We start from the raw sequence: 18,539 nt of genomic DNA, 5'->3' as shown, positions 1-18,539 counted from the left end.
CGTTCATATCGACCTCTCCTTTCTCTACACCTGGTTCCACCGCGTGATAAATGGTGCTGTTCCGTTCAACCCTCGCCTTCGTCTTTCGAGAAGGTTTTATCAACTCGGACACGCTGTGCTCCTTCTGCCACTCTTCTCAACGATTCTTTCGTTCCCGTTCAAAAAGTTTGCTTCATACACTATTTTAAATTTTTAAATCGCTTCCAATTTGTTTAACAACGATTGAAGTCATTCGATTATTTACTAAAGATTCAATAATTTCATCTGTGACTAAATAAGTCTTTATCTATTTTTCAATATTTAAAATTTGTCTATTATTCTTAATTCGTTAAATAATCATATCTTCTATTTTTTATTATTATTGGAATTTAATGTTTTCTAAATGCCGTCTGATTAACTTTACCGAGACGCGTAAATCTTATACGGAAAGCATAACGATCTCCGGAATGACACCTCCTTTTTCGACCGACCGATCTTGTAACCGACATAATGTCCGTGCTGAATCCGTACTCCCGCAGGCAGGGATGGGCTCGCGGCCAGGATGATGGTAAAGGAGAGGGAAAATGGCACCCGGAGGAGTGATAGAAGCTACCTAATAGCTCATGGAATTGCCCCTGAAACACCTTTTTAATGAACTATTGCTACGGGAAATGAAAATGGGGATACGACAAGACCTTTTTTAGGTCAGGTTTTGCTTTGTCGTTTCTTGATGTGCTTTCTACTATCTCAAACTTTAACGAATAAAAGTACAAAACTTTTTTCAAGGTAGTTCGGGGTACGCTATATTATCACGATGAAATAATATAACTCGATAATATTTCCATCACAAGCAGAAAAATAATTTGTTTACTTTCAAAAAATTTGCTTCTTTAAATAAAGAATTTTAATTTAATATATCAATGAAAGTATATAGTATGTGTATGCATGCAAAATGCCGATATTTTCCTCGACGGAAGTAAGCTAGACGATACAAAGGATATGTCATAGAGATATGCGTGTTCCGCGGGGTGCTGATAAATTCGATATAAAGAGATTCGAAAGAGCGTAACGCGTCGACCAAAACGCAAGGAGAGGAGAAAACTACCCGATGTGGATGGGGGCAAGCTGAGACTCAGCGAGACGTCGAGCTGAAAACATTCCGGAGAATTAGACGTGGAGCCCCGCCAGGAGATCAAAAAAGGGAGCCTCGGCAACGAAGACGAGGAACGGAGCGATTTGTCAAAATGCGCATCGCCGCACGCGCTCACCGCTTCCCCGTTCTTCCTCTCCTCTCGCAATTCCACATGCTTTCTCGTTCCCATTGTTATGCTAAGTGCCATCGCGAATGAAGGCGTGGCGAGGCCGAAAAAGTGGAACCAATGCGGAAGATACAAAAGGAAATGAATTCGATTAAAATCCGAAATTCGAATCGCGGAATAAATTTCTTGCATGTGAAATGTTCCCGTAGCTATAATAAAGAGGGACATCTCTAAATGTCCAACTCTATTTAGATAATAATGAAAAGCGATATAAAAATATTTTCGATGTCGTATCGTGTTATACGATTCCATTTGGCAGAAAACGCGTTTGAAGAAGGAAAATTTGTGAGACAGAAAGAGAGAGAGACTGCAGAGTATGTTATTAAAGTTCGATGACGTCATGGAGGACGGGCTTCTGAACTACCCTCGTGGGAATCGAAACGCCAGCCACCTGACCCATTAAAGTACTGCTTCGATGTCGTCTTCGTGGTGGTTTCTGGTCAACTGTAAAGGTTTGGATTATGGCTGCAGCCTGTAGTGTTTACGAGTCCACATAGGCCGATTACTGCCTGTTTGTACGGTTAGACGATCGTTTTAGAGAAAATGAGTGGCTTATGAAATATATAACGTACAAACGTCTACAAACAAGAAAAAGTAAGACATTTGTTATTGTCTTTGAGAAAAATTTCGTCTATTTAAGAAATAAACTTGCATTTATATAAACAAATGAAAGGAAGAAAAAAAGATATAACATTAATTGATAAAATATAAATCAATGAAAAACACTTTATCGTAATCTCACATTATTTTTTTCTTATTTCAGATTATAAACTATTTTAAGTCTCTGTTTTTTTTTTTTTAAATAAGAAACTCGCCTTCTCTCAGTTGATTATTAAAAATGTGCAGTGCACACACACCTATACAAAGAGAGAAAGAGAAAGAGAAGTCGATCAGCGAACAAACTTGAAAACGACACGCGACAATCTTTCGATAATCCTCGTCAGCTCGGTGACGGCACACTATTATTCCTGACACTTGGAATTAGCTCCCTTTTCTCCTCCCGGCAGCCCCTGAATCTCACCCTATCGCCACCCTTCGATTTTCAACCCCACCGGTAGACTCCACTTTCTTTTTTCTCGACGGGCCCGATTTCATTTCTTTTACAAGCGCCGCGTCATCATTTTTCATAGACCCCGGCATTCTTTCTCGCTCACCCTGCCATCCTGGAATAAGGGAAGGTTTCCACGATACGCCCTCCCACGTTTTGCACCGGTAACTGTACCTCCGGTCGCCGGGATAGAAGGAATGAGTCGCGTTGTAAGAAGGGCGCCAGGGAATGCCCTTATTCTTCGCCATCGTATTGACGCCTTTAAACAGCTCTAGTCGATAGTACCGCGTCATCGTCACTAACGGGCTCTAAGTGATACACCGAAGGATTTCTACATGTTTAAAGCCGAGTACATTGAATAAGCGACTATATTGTGAGCCGCGTGAGGTTGTCAAAATACACCGAAGTAATGACATTTTTCTTGAACGTCGAGCGTTAAACAACAATGTTCGTTAATTAATTTAATACAGTGAATCGTATCGCGAATAATATCTCTTATGAGATCGTGATAAAAAGCCTGCAATTTATTGTTTCGAACACGATTCATAGAGAAGCTCGCAAGGTTGCCGCATGAAATTATCACTTGATGGACCACGAGAGCGCGCGATGCAGCGCGGCGTAATCATCGTTACGCTTCCGTCATTACGTACCGCGGCTCTATAATGAACATCCTGTAACTATCCATTCACCGACGCTTCGGAGGCTGAATTTCGGTAACAAAGAGATGGACGGGCAGCGGGTGCCGGAGACTCGTAAACACGAATGACGGTGACAAGCACGCGAACAACGTCGGTGACAAGGAGAACGACGGACGACGACGACGACGACGACGACGAGGACGACGAGGACGCGAACGAGCAAGTGATTTAGAATATTCGGTGGCGGATGTCAGCTATTGCTCGCCCACTGCGACGTCATTATGTCATCATCATTCTCCTTCGCGCCGACCTATCCCGTTGACGGGAGGCGCGCGCCTGGACATCACTCACCCGGTCCAACACCATCAGCCACGACGGCTTCACTTACCGGCTCAACGTCGGACAAGGCTAAACAATATTTATCATGTAGTCGGTCGCTGCCACGCTGAATTGAAGTTCCGGTGCCACCCACGGCAACGCATGCCGCGTCAAACAGTGCGTGGCAATCTGTGTACCTAAGGGCCGAATCGCTCGCTCCCCGAATTGTTATTCAACTGACGAATTATGATACGGCCGTGATTCTATCATCGCGATAAAACTTACTAAAAATTTCGAGATATTTTTTGTCAATAACATGGAAATTTATATCAAGTCTTTTTCCATTCATATTTTGCATTAAATATCGACAAAAATATCATATTTCTCTTTATATAATTTTTTTTATATTAATAGAAAAATGAGATTCCATTATTTTAAACATCAGTATATATGTATGTCCCTAGTTCGTTTTAACGATTCCAATTTTACGTTGTTCCCTCCGTACAGCCTCTCGCCCTACCTCTCTCTCTCCCTCTCTCTCTGTTTCTCCCCTCGCACCACTATGGCGAACGACCAAAGTCTCCGAGGAAATCATTGAATATGCAACTTAAGGAAATCCTCGGATATTGCGCTTTATTATAAACGGGCCGGCCCCCGATTGCCGCCCTCCACAAAACTTCTCGTCTTCCCCTCCCCTCGACGCCGAGAAGACTTTGCATGCGAATATTTTCAGATTCGGGAATATGCAAAGTCCCGCGGGACTAGAGATCCTCCGGTTATTTTCGTGGGTTCGAAGTGCTTACAACTATATTCTCGAATATTGCTTTCGCGGCTAAAAATCAACTGGATTTCAACAGACAAATCACGGATTTACGTGATACATTGCCGTGTTTAAGCTGAATTAATAACAATCGAATTTGGCATTTACATGATCTGTATTGCATGTAGGTATAATGAGTTTTCGCAAGCATGAATAAATAATTATCATTGGTAAAACTTTCATCGATGAAACTATTCTTTAATAATAAAAGAAATTTGAAACTTGCACAATTTCCGCCAAATTTGCAAAATATAGAATACTCTGTTGTCGATATTCTTCAATATTGATGTGAACGATTTAAGAAAATCTAAAGAAGAATACTAAATCGCTCGGCAGAAATATCGCGCTACGCTCGAATAGATTTGCGGTCTTTGCGGCGCAGATAAATGCGCACACTCATCCCGAGTCTTACGCGAAACGTTGTAGCCAATTGCGCTTATGTATAAACACACGCGTATCTCGTACATTATAAATGGGGTCTCTATGCGCTCGCTATAACGAAGAGGGCTTTTCCTCGCGAATTCAGTGGATGGCAGGATGAAAGACGCGGAGGAAGGGAGCGCCGAGAGATTTGGGGCTGCAAGCAGGATAGGTCGGATGTATAATTAGGCAGCGTTCGTAATTAGCGCAAATTGCTTCCTGGTAAGAGGGATACAAGCTTTAACACCGCGTGGGAAGTGAAAACTATTATAAATTTAATATAATACAATCCGGTTAGGGTCTTAGGGAGGGGGAGGGGGAGAGTGTAATTAATTAAAGGTAAAGAGACTGAAGTTCTCGAAAGGAGGAGACTTCGGATACCTTCATATTTGAATAGCGAAATAGGTACATAATTTGAGAAAGCAAGATTGTATCTTTATAAACGATGCTCTCTTCAATTGTTTTTGTTCAAGAATATTAGAAATAGGAATTACAATCAATATATGTACATATACAATAACACTTTGGAAATTTTGAAATGGCACAACTTTTAAGAGATATTTTTAAAATGTTAATCGGCAAAACGGAAGTAATGAAGAAAGACGAAAAAGAAAGAGAGAGAAAGGAAGATAGAGCAAGATATGAGATGGAAGAAGGGACACCTCTAAGTATTGGAACGCAGGTGCTGGCCGGTGTGATCCTCCTTCGGAAATATACGGTTATCCGCTTAACTTAGACGCTGGCGAGACGGAAGCCATCGCCGGACCGCATAATATACTGCCCAATAAAAACTTAGTTACTACGTTCCTACCTCCGCCGTTTTCCTCTACGACTCGCATTCGCCAGCGCCTTCCTCGTTTCTAACCCACGTAAGAAAAGAGAAAACGAACGAAGGGATGAACTAAGAAGGGGGGCTGAAAATAAGCTCGAAATGTGGCGAGCAGCTACGCTAGGGTAAATAACGAAGGAAGATAGACGGTGCCGGAGGGCGTTGCCGGTGGATTTTAACAATTTCTCGGTTCTGTCGTTATCGGATGTGTGGTCAACGATGCCGTAGAAGCTCTTAGTAACGACACGAGATGCTGGCTGGAGACAATAACGGCTACACGAGCCATCAAACGAGCTTCCGAATGGCGTAGCGAGGCATTTCAGGTACGCTGTAACCCCGTGAACGCCTTTTGCTTCCTTCCGTACAAGATATCACGAGATGCGTCCCTAAAGATCCTAGCCAAAAGATCCTAGCTACGATGTCCTTTATAGCGGTTGAAATGCCTCCATTCTCACACGATCCAAATATGAGGTCTTACGAATCTTGAAACGTTCGTTGCAAGTCTTAACGTTGATGAGTTTGTGAAAATGACAATGACATTGCTATTATTTTCAAGTGAACGAAGAAGATGAGAAGAAAATTTATTTCGATCATAAATATTTCGAAAACATTTTGCAAAAAATATTATACTAATTTTCTGGATGATAAAATATATGAAACCTAAAACTGACAACGTAACAAAAGTAGAATGAATTTTAATTACAAATGTGATTCTCCCTACAGTATATATTGTGGCTAATAATATGCTGAAGCGCGTGGGAAGTATGATATGAAACGCACAATGAAGAGTCGCCGCGTTTTACCGCACGCATCATAACGCATCATAACGCACAAAATAATCAAAAACCACCGTGAAGACATATGCTCACTTGCATGCGCGCTCCGTGAAAAGGCCGAAGAGAGCCGAAGGGTTGTGTGTACGTGTGTGTTTTGGCTCACGATCATCCAAGCAACCGGACTGTTCCGGAGGGTGACAGATTGTTTGATGGTTGATTGTCGCGCACTGCTTCGGGGGTCGTCTGATTGGGTCGCCGCGAAACATCTGGCGGCCTCCCGCGGGGCTCCCAGACGACAATCATCCTACAATCGCGAGGTAATACTCCGAAAGATGTCTTCATCCTCGGGGACATCAGATGAAAATGGAGGATTTGCCCGAGCAATGGAAATTCTCACCGCAACATCAAAACACACATAGAGATCCAGATAGAAAATAACAAAGACGGTATACTGTCTTGTTAAATGCGTATGCTAGGAATTAAATTTACATACATTGAGAATTTCGATGACAGTTAATAGCAAACCGAATTAGAGATCATTTTCTTTATCGCGTACACAGGCATTTAATTCTCGATTACCAAAGTTTACCACGCGCAGTCGACATTTTATTTGACAAAGCAAACATAATCGCGGTCGGGCCGAAAAGAAAGGAGCGTTTCTGTCTTTTAGAACGCCTACCGAGAAGGATGCAGACAACGTAATCGGGAAGAGGCGTATAGAGCGGGAGGAAGCGGAAAGGAAGAAGGGACTTTTACAAAACCCATTCATCCCCCAACCCTTGCCGCGTAGAGACATTGATACCTACCGGCTGACGGTACCCACCTACAACTCGACGACAATGGATCCTTTGCGGCCAAAAACGCATAAAAGAAAAGAAGAAAGAGAGAAAGAGAGGGAGAGATTCACCTCCGGCGCGGGGAATGAAAGAAAGAGCGGCAATGATGAAAGCATTGTCCCTGTTCAACGGCTCTTCTGTGAGGAGGCCGGTCTCTATCTCCTCAAGCTTCATCATTTCTTCCATAACTCCGTCTCCATGTGCTCGCTCAAACTCCGAGCTCACCTCTCTTGCCAAAACAACGATAGAGTCTGATCGTTTGCGGACGTTAACGCGAAAGTTGCGCACAGTCATGCATATCTTCAAACGAAAATGTTCATAAACATTTTATCGGTATTCGATTCTTGTTGAAATTTATTTGTAAAATAATAATATATTTATTTGACAAATTTTATCAAATAAATATATTTTTATTTTCAAAAATTTCATCGATTTATTAGTGATTTGATTCTATTTATAATTTATAAAGAAAATATCTTGATTTTGTAAATGTCGGAAGATTACAATGGGAAAGGGCATGTCGTCTCCCAATTCAGGAATGTAATTCGAGAAACCAAGTGTTTGCGTGTCTTCGAGCCTAGGGTTGATCTTTGGGACCCTTGACTTGCTGAGCGTAATAACACGATAATCTTCTCGCGCAAAACAAATAACGGGGCAGCCGTTTCTCTCTCCTCTCCGCCCCGGATGCAGTGTGCTCTAACCCTTTCGTGAAAGGGTCTGAAGAGAGCAATCCCCGATGATCGATCACAATCGACTCCTTCCATACGAAGGCATTCTTCGTTACGTCGATGCTCACGGAGAATGGCGAGCACGAGGGTTTAGGGTTACAACCCCTCAATTCCGCGTCGCGCCGGCGTTGTTATTCTTCGAGCGAAAACTATTTACAAAGTCGAGGCTAATGGCATCAAGCGATTTCGTTCCATATGCCTCGACGCCCCTGTGCAACATTAGCGCGTTGTTCCTAATAGGATTTTACTTCTACAGTGCCGTAACATCATAATGCGATATATCCTTCTTACATATTAGATTTTGCGACCCCTTCAGTGTTAAGGGGATATCTTTCTCTTGTAAAAGTTCCTATATCTTTTAATGAATTGTCAAAAATAATTTTTTAATATATGCTATATATGATGACATTTAAAATTATTCCAATATAAAATCTTAGAAAAATTTGTATATTTTTTAAATTTTATTCGTCAAAATTTTGTTCTATAAACTAAATATAATTTTCATATTATTTATTATCTTAGATTGTTATAACTTTAAATTCATGAATTAAAAATTTTCTTTCAATCTTTTAATTCATTTTTAAACATTTTTCAAGGACAATGCTCTCCACATTATGCTTATCTCACATTTAGTCCGTCGACCTCGTTTGCATTTACACATGTCACACAGTCAAAAGTGTCCTTCCTGTGCCTACGCCGGTGATAATGCCGGTTCTCAATGAGTGTAAAGCAAGCAGAACAGAGAAGAGAGAGAGGAGAGACGGACGAAGAGTAAATGCACGTGCGAAGCCTAATGCAATAAAAGTTTGTCGAGTGGGTCGAAATGTATGCATTTGACCCGGTCAATCTCGTAACGCTACTGATCCTCTCCTTTCACTTCCCCTCTGACCATCTATCTTTTTCCACTTTACAACCGCATAAGTGCAATTCGTGTCGATTGCGAGATCAATTTAATACAAATCATATCGCACATCCTCGTCTCGTCTGCTCGTCAACGACGGATATTTCAAGGAGACGAGGAAGACATAATTTAATCATATCGTTCATAAAGTCGTAGCAGTCTTCTTTCACGCGTAAACATAAACTTGCAGGAACGAATACGAGTTTATCTAAAAAAAGATTTATTTGTATAAAAAAATTTTCCCTGAAATATCAGACGTATTAAGGGAAATTCTATTTCCACAGGCCGACATTCCACGAAAAATAATCAAGAAACGTTAACGTAATATCCAAGGTCTACGAACGCGGCTTTATTGTGGAGATTTAATTGACCGGAAGGTCGAGAATCCCAATCTCGAAACTACCACGGAATCGCGGAACAAGTTTGCTCCGCCGCAACCGAGCCCCTTTTCTCTCTCTCACGATTTCGGTATCCCTTTCCGGAGGTTCTAACCAGGACCTATTTCTCCCTTCCTCGTCGATTATTACGACGTGCCTGCCCTGCTCTTCTATTCGCTCTTCTATACCCCGCTCCTTCTCAGCGCGCGCGACGCGCACAAATGGAAAACGGATTGATTAATCGTAGTAATTACCGATCAGCCCCCGCTAATTAGATATCCGACTCCTGCCCACCCCGAGGCCCCCAGAGAGTTTCCTGCTAGCTACAGGAGGCGATGGTGGTAGTATCACCGCATCGAGGGGACTTTCTCCGAACCTTCGGCGGAGTTGATGGGAGACGTTGAGGGGGCGGATACGCGGCACGAGAATGACTAAATGAGATCGTTTGACGAAGTCAGCCAGCGGGTATAAAATGAGCACATGCGTTACTTTATTATATATAGCGAATTAAATTATTGCATTTTAAATTATTACACATGACACTTTATTTTGAATGAGTTGAAGGATATTCTAAATTTTGGACGATATAACGGAATGAAAATGACGCAGAATAAGAATATAATTAATCTAAATAACGATATTTTTACCGCGTTTTTTTTTACGATGCACTCGGCGATCGCAGTCTCTAAAATTCCGGAGAGTAGGACTGAGCACGCTTACGCTCGATCGAGTCGAAAATCCTGAGACGCCCGTATAAGGCGTACCGACGCCGTAAGAAAGCATGAGAGGTGATGGAACGACGCGATACGAGAGCACAGCATCGTTGACACTGCGTACTCGGCTAACTTACAATCCTCGGTGTCACCTGCCCTCGCAAACACGCAAACGAGCCTCGCTCCACGTGGATTTTGATTCGCATCGCGAGTCCCGGCGGAGTGCAGAAACATTCCTGAAATTCTCCTGGGAGCGAGCCTTTCGATCGCTCGCCAGATCGAACGATAACCACTTTCCAATTAGCTCAAGCTCTATATTTACTAGATGACAAACTTTGATTGTGAGTGAATTACACGGAGTGATTCATTCTTTCGGAAGAGAGAGTGTATGATAAATAATCTCTAAAGAAATTTTATTTCTGAGATAATTTTGAATAAAAAAAAGTTCATATTTATAAACTTTTTCTTTTTTTTAATTCAAGCGTGCCTTCAGAGATCCGATTGTAAAAGTATATCGCATTCCTTATTCTTAATTAATTGAGATTACGTACGGACGCAAATTTTTTCCATTACCGTTAGATTATTCTCACAACGAGCAGAAATGAGATCGTCGCAGGCGATTCTCGAAAATCTACTGTAGAATAATCGCCGCAACTGAATAGGTAAGACGGTGAGTCTATCCTCGTTTCCCATAATAGCGTGCTTTCTTCCTCGACGACCTCATTTGCGGGAAATCGCTTCTATTCTCTATCCTATAGGTAATCGAACGATCTGCAGCGAATCCGGATTTAGTTGACTTCAAACGCGAAGTTGCTTACTTGAAATGCAAACGATATAGCTTGCTTGCTTTCGTTTCCGAATACTCTCAACGATCGTGTGAGATCAAAAATAGGAAATCGCATGTGTATATGTCATTATTCTAATCTTTATGAATTAATTTAATCCGACGTAATCTCCATTACATATAGTGAGTGGCTCGCGAATATTCTTGTAAATTTATTGCGATGACAGCACACATTGTAAATTCGTTGATATTAATGATCAATCAATTTTGTATCTTATACGCGAGTATTATTGTAATCCCGATGTCCCGCGTGGTATATCTTCGCGAAATATTTGCCACCATGACAAAATGCATTATCATTTTTACGCGTGTCAATGATTTATCGTCCATCGTTCAGTTGCGCTGGCAAAGATCGTTTACAAAACGAATCACGATGTTTTTCGTAAAATACGCGCGTGAGATTAGATCCGGTCCGGAGCAACGGGAGTGACGTTTAACGACCATTGCCTTTAAAACTGCGACATCCACGCTATGCAACAATATTTGCAGAACGCGGACCGAAGGTGGGACAGCCGCGCCGGGGTACAAGAGGCCACATGGCGGGAGAGGGGGATATTAACATCCGGTCGCGGGAATTTACGGCCCCATTCGCGTGGCTGCCGGCTCTCGAACGCGATTTTGTAAAACGAAATGTCTCGTTAGCAAGTCGCTTAACAGCCGAACGCATATATACACGCATACGACATACGGAGGGGACGTCTCATGGTTTTACAACGGTCCAAATTACCCCTACAACGTACAGTTATGATGTTAACGAGTCGATGGTAAAGAGGAGAAAGATCGGCAGGGCACCATTGAGTAGCTGTGCCTCGTAGAAAAAATCCTTTCTCGACCGTTATCCCTTTAACATGATATAAGGGGTATAAGATACAAAATAATTTTGACATCACGCGTTTCACGTTATATCTTTAAGTTAGCATTAGCGGTAATAATTAAGTCAAAATTCGGTCAAATTATCTAGTCAAATAAAGAGAAATTAATAGGCACTTCTTTTTTATGAGGGGGGGGGGGGAACGATTGCCACGTGTTGTTCAAGATGACAATTTCGGTGCAAGTTTCCTCACAGAAATACGTTTTATCGTTTCATGCTCAGTTCGCCAAACACTCTTTTTTCTCCCCTTAGCCGCGAAGCGGTAAATTTTGTCCGGTGATTAAGCGTCGTCTTGGAGGCTTAAGCGAAATCGCTCTTCGTCTCCGTTAACATCGAAACCCTCTCAAGACACTACGTCGCGGCGACGGTGCAGCTGTAAGTGATAAAATTATTTCGACCTCTGGTCTTAAATAGAGTAAATCACATCGCGAGACACCGTATGCGACGAAGAACCACGTCGAGGAGAAACAAAATTGAAACGAGACTGCTTAAAACGCGTATAGAATTATTTCTACGCGCGCGCACAGGAAACCGCTTATCAGAAGATGAACAGATATAGGTTCATCGGGGATCGTAATTAATTCCTACGCGAAACAGTACGAAGAAATACGGTTTTCAGCGGATGTCAGCGCAATATTCGTCGACGGGACATAAAGGCGATTCTCCGTCTTTGTGTGTGCGGGAAAATGTAGCCGCGTTGATACAAACATCGGGGAAAATAAATGAGCGTAGTGATAAAATTATTTAGTTCGCGGCTTAAGTAACCTAAATTACGGCGTGCGATATACGCACTGTGCGTGAGGCGAAAAACGCGCGCGGTCAACGACGTTGGAAGCGGAGGAAGCGACGACGAGACAAACGGCCCGGGCGGATAAAATTATTTCGACCGCGGATTAAACGGGGCGAATCGCGCAGGTTCTACCGTTTGCGGTATAAAGCACGGTATATACGCGCGGAAGAAAAATGTCGTCGAGGTTCCGCGAGTAGCGGCCGCGAAATAAACGGCCCGAGTGCCACCGCGGTCGGAGGAGGAAGCGCAACTGGAGGTGGGCAAGAGCCGATAAATAACTTCTGGTTTATTAGCGAGATGCGTCGCGAGGAAGGGGCGGAGGGAGCGGTTAAATTAGCGAGAATATTAGCACACATTTGCGCCGTTCGTATATACGCTGCCGGAGAAAGACGCGCGTGAACATTAGCTCGCGATGGCTCTGCGGATGATTATTCTCAAACAAGAAGATGGAGCTTTAGTTTTCAAACAAAAAGATAATTGTCGTTGCTGGAAGGCTTGTCAAATCATCGATTTAAGCATTCTTCAACATCCTTCTCTCACTATCGTAACATAGTAAATTATTAGAATATCCATTCGCGACATTCGCAATTTAAAGAGATATCATTTCCTTTGTTTCGCAAGTATGCAATCTCTTGTACATTCCCGCGAGTAGTTTCTTCCCCACACTGGTCCTGTGTACGCGATTTTCAGGCGTAAGTTAGCTAGAGGTATGCGCACGCTTGTGTGGAGGGTTACACACAGTAACAAGCTGGCAACGGTTCTAACTACTGTCCAGGTTGATATATGTGACGGAAAATTGTGCACGAAGAGAGAGAGATAGAGGAAGAAGAGAGAACGAGAAAGCATCTGTAGAGATAATCGTTGGTCTCATCCTCGATGCACGTGGATGTATATTTCTCGGTTATTTTATTTACGAATTATTTCATTTGTCCGGCGCATTCTAATTAGAGCAGCAATTTCTAAGTCACCGTCGTCCCACCGCTACCGTTCTCATCGTTGTCGTCGTCAACGTTGTAAGCAAACCCTTCCCCTCCCTCTCCCCCCTTTTTCTCCGCGAGGCGCACGGCCATGCTCTAATTGCATTACGGAAACATGAGTTTCCCTCGGCGAAATATATCACGAAACTTATCGCGCCGCGAAGAAATTGCCGCGGGTTCGCATGCACTTCGGCGCAAGTGCAAGCCTCGTAAGCTCCACAGTCCGCCTACGCGCGCCCCCTTATATACCTGCCCACCCACGCGAATCGTACATCACGACGCGCACTTTCGTCTCGGTATGCAAAAACGCGGGTGGTTTGCCTTTCCTCTTTCCTCCCTTCCCTCTCGCACCTTTTCGCTCGACACGACTTCTTGTAAAAGAAGTTTGTGTGCCAATACGCGAAGGAAAATGAAGATCGAGCGAACGTTTTAAGTTCCACCGTACTAGTTGAAACCTGAGTAGCGAACAGAGAACTGCAAGCGGACGACGCATAATTCTCTCTCTCTTTCTCTGTCTTTCTTGAAATCTTGATACATAGATAAAGGATAGGCATTTTTCTTTATATCAGTGTCAAATTGATGGTTCGTGGACTTCCGGGGTCCATGTAATTCGTTTAGGTGCACATCTTTTTGCAATTTTCAAAATGATAAATGACTTGTGATGATTCACTGAAAATATTTGTCAAAGAATGTACACTGGACCATCTCTGGATGAAGATATTTTCTATAAGAAGCTAGGTGAAAGCTTTAAAACATCTAGTTCCCTTTCGTTCCATATAATAAAGTAAAACTTGCTTTTATTCGCACACGAGCTATTTGATGAGATGAAAATTTCATCAGACAAACATTCGAGGAATGCTGAAACTGGTTGAAAAGTACCGAAAACAACACGCCGTTGCAAAATATTCCGCTGCTTTTCCAATCGCGACGACGTAATTAGCGCCGTTCCCGCGACGACGAAGCGCCGTAATTAGCGCGGCGTTACGTGGGCGTTCGAGAACGCGATGGAAATAAATATAAACGACGCACGCGGTCGGCTGAGAGCGAAGGAGCGCGGCGTCAACTTGGTGCGGATCGTGGTGGCCCTCCTTAAACTTGATTTGTGCTCAATTACCACGATCCTCAGCCGCCCTCGCGTCCTCCTCGCGTTAGCGAAAGCCAAATGCGAGACGCTAGTTGCGGGCGTCGCGACAATTTTATTTATACGCGTCGCGAACCGGCGTAACGGCAGGAAAAAAAAACGGAAAAGAAGGTGACAAAAGGAGGAAACGGAGAAGCGAAGAAGACATACTCTGTCGCCGATGCATCTCTGATACACATCACAGAGAAGAGTCGCGCAATTCGTTTCGCGTTTTATATCCGTCCACCTTTTTTACGCATCCCGAATCATCGCGGCGCGTCGTTTGGTTTCCCCCAGCGCGTGTGCAGGCTCGTTCGATTCATCCCCGTGGAAAACGACGGTAACCTGGATTATTTCGATCTTCGCTCTCGCTAAAGTTAGCCGAAGAGATTACCGCGGCGCGACACGATTTCATCCGCGACGAGAGGAAGAGGAGGAAGAGGGAGAGGCCGGGGCCGGATTTCGACGCGACTACGTCGCTTAAATATCACGGTAAACAGGGCCCGATGTAATTCGGATGCCGGCGCAGGTGCCACGTGGAAACATCTATCAAGATAGCGAGATTGGGGGCGTGAGACACACAGCCCGTTTTCCCTCGTAGAGAGAAAGGGCGGAAGGAGAGAGAGACAGGGCGGGGTGGATCAACTCGAAGAAACGGGGGATTTCCGCGGGACAGAGAAGGACTAAGCTTTCACGGGACGGCTCTCTCCACGTCGTCTTAACCCTTTCCAGCTAATACCGGATCGCAGGGAATTAACGGCCGCCGCGACGACGATCGTGTCTTCGAATACCTCTCCTCGAAGTAAGTGCGGTTGGCTGTCTAATAATTTACGAGCTCTGGAAATATCGCGCGCAGTTGTCTCGCGGGGAAACTTTATCGAAAAACGATTGTCATCGCAAAAAGTATTTTAGAAATTCGATAAATTCTTAAAATTTATAAAGTGTAGCTTTACGACGTCTATACGGTGTACACGTAAAACGATATTAACTACTCAATGTTTTATAGCTAATAGTGGATTGTAAACTTAGCGAATACGACGATGTTTGTGTCATGTGTAATCATTTATAAGCGAGAATAATGAACGCGCGATTATTTCGTAATATTATATCGAAAAACGATCATCGCGTATTAAGGAAAGATAAGAATAAGAAATTATTAAAATATAAAAAAAATCGCAAATATAGTTGAAATATACTTCGCTATATAATAATGTACAAGCGTTGGAAATACCACGGTATTTTGCCTGGAAACTTTATCGTTGTTGCGCAATAAAGTAACGATTCGAAAACGCAATTTCACGACGGACGGTAAGCGAATTGACGAGATTTCTGCGCTCGGGAATAATTAACTCAAACTCGTGGTTGCGTAAGCAGGCTGTAAGACGAGAGACCCAAGACTGCGACAATGTGCAGCGAAATTCCGCCTTAAGTGGAAACGCATACTTAAATTTATTATTACGACGCGTAATAGCCGCGCGAACGGCGATTTTTATTAATTACCGCCATTACAGATATATCCGGAGACTACATTCCTGAATCCGTAAATTGTCAGGGTACCGAAGACGACCGTAAAGTGTCAGTTATCTCTCGCGGCGATCTCTCTCTCTCTCTCGCGGGCTTGTCTCATCGTTTCTCTCGTCGTCGCTTTTAACCGCGCATCGGATTCGTTTCGTAATCCGCTTGTCTCGTTCGTATTCACCGAGAGATATCCCCGCGAACTACCTACGCTAATGACGAGCGATTCGCGATGTGACAGTACTGGCGATTACGTTAACGGCCGTAAATATGCACCCCGCTCGTTAACGTAATCGCGCTGCACTTATCAGTCACACCTGCGACAACGACGACGAGATGTCTTCGCGAAATGTCCTCGAGAGTGAGAATATACACCTACCTATTTACCGGAATGTTAACGATCTCGAGATGGTAACAAGATGTTTTTCTCGCAAAGATCGGAATCGAAAACTAGCGAGAGAAGAACACCAGGGAGCTAGCGGAAAAAAGAATCGCGATCACAGCATTCAATATCAATTGCGAATATCGATGATACGATAGTCGTACGAGAGAAGAGATGGAAATTGACTAGGACTTCTCGAGAAAACGGAAAAGAAAATTGTAGAGTGCAGTCTGACCGTCCAGATACGCAAATCGTAAAGTCGCAATATAATAGCGGCTAGTATAATATCCAGCGCGAAGCACTTCGCGCCGAGATTAAAGGTGCATAAAGAGCGAGCGGCGCATAAACGTTTTACAAGCTCTTCAGCTCTTCACAGCCGCAGAGCTATACGACGCGAGCGAAATATTATTTTAAACGTTTTGCGTTACGCCAGAGCGTGATGCGCCTACGTTACGTCGATTCGTTCGACATTGTTAAGATGCGTTTGTATTATGCGAGATCGCGGAGCACGCGCACCTTCATTGTAATGCGAATGGATGATCGAGGGCGAACGAACTCGTTCTTTCGAGCGAAAGCGTCTTCTACAACGTAAACCTACACAACAAATCACGATGTAAAGCAAGTTTTGACATTTCGATATTTTTTTTAAATTTATATTATCACTATTATATTTATATTACCGTAATGCTGTTGCATTATATAATTGCATTTATCTTATTTATTTTTGTGTCTAAATTGGGGCAAAAACAAATGAGAGAATATATCAGTCGCCCGATTGTGAAGGATACAAAAAAAAATACAAAAAAAATTCGTGATTATTGAAATTTATTATATTGAAGCGGCTTATTTTCGGGCTTATTTGTGAGCGAGTGAATTGTATGGAAAAGTACGCGATTCACATTATGTAAAATTACGTAACCCGATATTTCCGTTCGACGATGATGTTTCCGATAAGTCGTAAACGATTCCGGAATAAATTTCGCTTTATCGGAGACTGGGAATGATCTCTTCGCGACGGTGTTACAGTGGCCTGAAATGTAAGACGGAATTCAGCACGGATCCTGCTCTTTAATGACGGTATTTTATAACTCACTTGAATCTAAGAGCAAACGGCGATTTACATCTTTTTTATGGATACCTTTTACCTCCTGTTTCTCAATCTTACGTTATGAAATTGTTGCTCGCTTAGATGATACAATCTCGTTTTTATTTTCCTGTATTTCTCTAATGACCGACTATTTTCTAGTCGTTCACGCAACACCGAATAAATACGGCGTAAAATAAGAATCGCTCGTTCTTCTATTTATAAAAAATGATCACCATTAATTATATCGCTCTTTTAATGAGATGGGAGATAAGAAACAACCAATACTCTATTTTGTTCTCGTATAACTGTCCATAAAATTTTTTCATTCTATATCGAGAGGTAAAGATTCTATAAATTTCACAATACAAATACTCATCGAGATTAGGCAATAGCTGCAATGCAACGAGCAAAACTGTCGATGACGCACGATATTGGAACGGATTAGAAGCAAAGTCAGAAAACCGCTGCCGTTGCAATTCGCGCTTCTTTACAAGAGAGAGAGGGGGAAAATGGAAAGACACAAATTACGATAAATTTCGAAATTCAGCACGATCGCTCGACTCGTCTCTCGCTCGAACTCGCTGACACGTGCCTACCACGCCGTTTGTATTCGCGTGATTGGCGCGCTGAAATAATCAGCTCGTTGCAACGTCAACGTGCGATTGCCGGGTACCGGGGTTCCGGTCGTGCACGCCTCGTTCCGTTTGATGTACGGGCGTAATTTCAGGGTGTCTGGAATTCGCATATGACACGTGCGACGTGCCGTATGATTCGACACCCGTCCGCCACTCTCATGCCCGCTGGTCTAGAAAAAGTTTCTCTCGCTTGGCATACACACACGACGAGCTTTCGATCGTCATATCGTTCGGGAAGACTCGATCGTGACCGATAGATAAATTTGTTTACATTCACGAGCACGCGAAAAGAGTCTGAACATACCCTATGAAACTCCCGATTATCGCGAGTTTCCCGATGACAAATGTTCAGAATGAAATATATGTGCTTTATAGTTTTCAACACAATTTGTTTTATTCCGGCTGCGTATTTCAGATTTATCGAATCTTTTTTAATATTAGAGATAACCAACAGCAAGATGAAGTGAAATTAAGATTTTTTTTGACGCGACCTTTTTTCTAAAACCAGCAGGCATTGCATTAATAGGTATTTAATATTTGGAAAATGCAATAATACCTATTAAGCGCGAAGAGATAATTGTACGATAAATGCGTAAAAGATGTTGCTGTAGAGATA

General features: G+C 42.9%; 1 protein-coding gene across 6 annotated transcripts in view; it reads right to left on the bottom strand.

Moving 5' to 3' along the window:
* Window positions 1–18,539, bottom strand: part of Hth (Meis homeobox homothorax) — a 380,805-nt gene that overhangs the window by 75,078 nt on the left and 287,188 nt on the right. The gene's annotated exons all lie outside the window — the stretch shown is intronic.

Source organism: Prenolepis imparis, unplaced genomic scaffold (assembly GCF_030444845.1).
Source record: "Prenolepis imparis isolate NDT839.2.m4 unplaced genomic scaffold, iyPreImpa1.0 SCAF_6, whole genome shotgun sequence".
Classification (NCBI taxonomy): domain Eukaryota; kingdom Metazoa; phylum Arthropoda; class Insecta; order Hymenoptera; family Formicidae; genus Prenolepis; species Prenolepis imparis.
Note: the sequence above shows the minus strand (reverse complement) of the source record. Positions and strands in the feature narration are given on the sequence as shown.